Raw genomic sequence first — 4,930 nt, forward strand, 5'->3', positions numbered from 1 at the left:
CTATCTATCTATCTATCTATCTATCTATCTATCTATCTATCTATCTATCTATCTATCATCTATCTATCTATCTATAAATATACACACATACACACCCATATATACACACATATACATACACACACACATATATGTATATATGTGTATATATATATATACACAACTATATGTGTGTGTATACAACTATTGTCTATATATACCCTGAGATGTATATGCTTGGGCTGCAAAATCAGGGTACATGACCCCTGGCAATCCCCTTGTTAACTATGCTCCACAATTAAGACTTCATTTAAAATGATTAATGCTCTCAACTCACTGTCATTTCATGTTACAACACTATGATTTCTTGAATAGTGTCAAAGAACTCACATGTTTGTTTGCTTTTTTTTTTTAAGCAATTGGGGTTAAGTAAATTTCTCAAGGTTAAACGGCCAGTTATTTCTGGGTGTGGTGCTAAGTGTCTGAGCCTGGATTCGATCCCAGGTCATCCCAGCACTGGGGCTGGTGCTCTTACTCACTGTGCTACCTGGCCACCCCTGCTTTCTTTTTTTTTAAATAAATTATTCCACTTTAAATTTAGAGGGGAACAAAGTCTATGTTCTTATTGCAGGAGACAAATTTTACTATAAATCACAAAAAAGAAATATATATATTTTCTGAAAATAACTGTTCCTAAGAATATCTTGTATAACCCTTGTATGCACATACATTTTACAATTTATCTTTGGTCAGGAGACCATTTTCTTAGAATAGGGACACACACATCCCTAAAACTATATAAATATATAGATAAAGATATATAGACTTACATATCACACACACATGCATTTTTCAATATATCTTCATTCTCTTTTTTATGTTATTAACATTGCAATAAAAGTAGTAAGGACCTTTTTTTTCATTCTTGTCCAGTCCGATGATTACCCATTTAGGCCTATGCAAAGAGAAAAGAACCTCTTCATAGCCAATGGTCAAAGGAAGATGAAAAAAAAATTACTGAAGCTAAAATTGAAATTTGGCCTCTTTCCCTAATTTCTTCATTTCACAGAGGGGAAAATATATATTTGAAGACTGTTGGATGAAGCAAAAACTTTTACTTACCTAAATGTGATCAGAAGGCAGGCTTGAAGTCAGAGATTTGTAAAGGTGTAGAAGAATACTTTCATACTCTTCTGAACAGAAGTAATTAAGGGTCAAGTCAACAATAAATGTAAGATGAATGCATGGTAATTTGGAGGCAATATCAGAGGGGAGGCAATAGGATTGAAGGAGACCCAGAAAATTCTTTTTGCTGAAAGTAGGGTCTTAACATAAAATTTGAAAGAAGCTAGGGATGTCAGAAGGCAGATATGAGGAGGGAAGCTTTCCAGGCATGAGAGAAAGGTAGTGAAAATACATGGATAGGAGATGTATTTTCTTAGGCAAGAAACATCAAGGAGGCCAGTATTACTGTGAAGGGTGCCACTGACGTGGTCAAATTTGCATTTCAGGAAGATCACTTTGGGAGTTGAATGGATCATAGATTGGAGTGGGGAGATATTTAAAGCTGTGAGAGCAACAAACAGACTATGGCAGTAGTCCAGGAATGAAATAATAAGAGCCTGTAACAGGGTGGTGGAAGTGTCAATGTTGTGAAGGTAGAATTGACAGGCCTTGAGAACAGATTGGATATGGACTAGTAAGGAGAGAGAGTGTAGAGTCAAGGATGACACCTAGGTTGTTGTTTGGGGTGATTGGGAGGAAGGCAATGCCCTTGGCAGTAATAGGAAAGGTTTGAATACAGTGGAGTTTTTATTGTTGTTGTTTTTGGGGAAAAATAGTGTTTTAGATATGTTGAGTTTTAGATGTCTCTGGGATGCCCAATTCAGAAATTCAGAAAATTTCAGAGTCTGGTTAATAACAGTCTTCTTGAAGTACTTTTTCTAACTCTTCTATTTCTATTCAAATTCCACCTTAAACTGTCCCAATTTAGAGTTGCAGAAGCAATCTATGTGTCTTGTAAAATTTAAATACCACTTTGAACACTGAAAGAGAATGAAGACCTTTTCTTTCCCTGCCATTACATTTACATTGAAAGTTCATGATTTGTTTCCATTTGTCTGGACTAAATAACAGCTTGGGAGCACTTTAAATGAGTTCTTTTTCCACTGAGAAAGGGAAATACAATCCACCCTTGTAAATCAGAGTGTGCTAAACTTTTCTTGGAGGTGAAAGAGTTGGCCATGTCAGAGTAAGGCGGAATGGGAAAGCCATTTGAACAACACTGTGTCCAATAGAGTTATGTTAATAAAAGGTAACACCACTGAATGGCAGAAGAAATATAAACTTTACCCATTATATTGACATCTGCTGTCATAGACATGCTCAGAGAGAAACAGAGAAGAGGTGGAATAAAAGGAAGAGGGGAGAGAATTAGGGAGAGGGACAGAAAAGAAGAAGAGCCTTTTGGGATTTTATTCTATTTTTTAAATTCAGGTCAATGGAGTGAATCTGACTGTTCTGAGTCTACCAGTGACATAAAAAGGATATGGACAAAGGTGAAAGAAGTCACAGATGGCTGCATAATCAACATATCTCAAGGGTCCTCAGATAACAGAGTGTGGCCCCATTAAGGCTTTCATTTACTTTGGAGAACAACCACTATGTCACATATCTTTGACATCAACCTAATTTCTTTGCTCAGTAAAGTCTAATTAAATTCATGCCCTACTGATTCAAATTGTGTGTTTCTAATTAGTCGTATGGTGATATTTACCTTTGCATTATTAAAAACACACTACCACACAATAAGAACAAAAACAAACAAGAAAAAAAAACCCCAATCCTCTGGGTTTTTTTTTTCTTTATCTTTGAAGTGATGGGGTTTGATTAGAAAATGTTTTAAGTCTTTTCCATCCTAAAATCTGTGATCTCTGTGCCTATCTTTAAGAAAAGAATGAGGAAAAAGACTCCTGAGTTCAGATGTTAATGTGTACATGCAAAATAATGTGTGTAATGAATTAAATGAAATAGAGATTCCAGTGATAGGAACCCAACCCATCTTCATAGGTATCACTGAGACTTTTGGGAATGGAACTGGTTTTGAATTTGACTATCAATGAATATACCTTATAGAAAAAGAAAAAAATAGATAAAGTCACAACAGAATAGCTCTATAGATGTATATGAATTTGGTATGATGTATTAATTGGGAGACACGTAGTACAGGGGATAAAGTGCTAGACTTGATTTTAGGAAGACCTGGATTCGAATTCTGCCTCAGACACTTATGAGCTGCACAATTCCAGAGGAGCCACTTCACTTCTCTCTGGCTCATGAGGTCTTCTTATTTGTGAAGTGAGGATAACAATGCCTGCCTTCCAGTGTTTGTATGGCGATTAAATGAGTTTACGTTTGTAAAGTGCTTTGCGAACTTTAAAGTACTATATAAATGTTGGTATTATTATTTATACTCAGAGGAGGAAATCCATCTATCAGAGGGAGAAAGCCTAGTGGAAACCAGATGGGTAAAGATAAATGGAGGGAATATTGTTATGTACCATCTGGCCAGAAGAAGGAAATAGATAAAGGGTTTGGGACACAGATCACAAATTTTTCATTGAAGCATGATATCACATGGATGGGGGGTTTCAATTATCTAGACATCTGCTAGAGCTGTCATTCTGTCAAAATCAGTTTACCTGATAAAGTCTTCATGTGCCTTAGTAATCACATCATCCTTTGAAAAATGTGACTGAGGGAAGAAGTGACTGGGGACATTGCTATTCTAGGCTTGATTCTTACCAGTGAAGCGTAACTGATAGATGAAGTTTGTTTTTATGATGGTAACTTTGAAAGGAAGTGATCCTTTCACCTATGAATTTGAAGTAGATATTGAAAAGAAAATCTGGACTCTTAGTATGACATTCTATCTAGATTTTGGTAAAGTGAACTTCAAAGAGTTGTAGAAAAGGGTAGGTAGACAGAGTTTGAAATATTTTAGGGGAAATCTGTTCAAGAGGAATTGTTTGTTTTAAAAATCACACTGTGAGAAGTAAAGGGGAGTGGACTAAAGAGGCTGATGAGGACACTACTTACATAAAAACAGTAAAACAAGAGTAGCTAAGTAAAGGTAAATAAAATACTGACACAGGTCTTAAGAAATAGTCTGGGAAGCACCAATGCCCAGAACAATCTGAGGCTAGAGACCACATTCTTAGGGCTTTAAAAAACAAACAAACCACTATACTGGCAGGGAGAGGAAGATGAAAGAAGGAGTGGGAGTGCTTCTTGGAATAATAGATGCGATAATAGCTAACAGAGAAAAAGTAGAACACTGGAAATACTGAGCCTTTATTTTCCTTCTGCTTTTGCTACAAGATGAAAAGATCTTCAGTTTGAGAACATGTCCAAATCCATCCAAATCATCTTCAAAATTTCCTTTTCTTTTTTAATCATTCCAAGTCCTTTCTTCTAACTATCTTCCCAATATTTTCCCATGGTGACTTGAAGGAAAAAATGATCTATAAAATGTTTCAAGATGTTTTGGAGGTGTGGTACAAATACTCAAAAATATATTTTTAAGCCTGAGGATCTCAATAAGTATGGATAGCAGGATGGATTTTGGAGTGATATGTATTGAGCATGTAATATCTCTATTTCTGTCAGAGTTATCTGCCATCTATATTCCAAGGATTAGGCTGTTCTCCCTCCTGGAATAGAAAGTGAGGGAGAATGGGGAATACTTCTTCATGCTTGTAGAAAATGAATAAGTTGTGCTAAAGTGTTGATGGTAGCAAAGCTGTAATTGGCAGAAAGAAATGTGAAAACAAGGAAACAACCATTATCAGAAGGCTGGCCAATGGAAGACTATGACACAGAGAAGGAAAAGGATGATTATGCACTGGAAGAGAGAGACAGAGAGACAGAGAGAGACAGAGAGAGAGACAGA

Source organism: Petaurus breviceps, unplaced genomic scaffold (assembly GCF_028583685.1).
Source record: "Petaurus breviceps papuanus isolate PSGF00001 unplaced genomic scaffold, PetGlider_PUasm1.0 175, whole genome shotgun sequence".
NCBI lineage: Eukaryota > Metazoa > Chordata > Mammalia > Diprotodontia > Petauridae > Petaurus > Petaurus breviceps.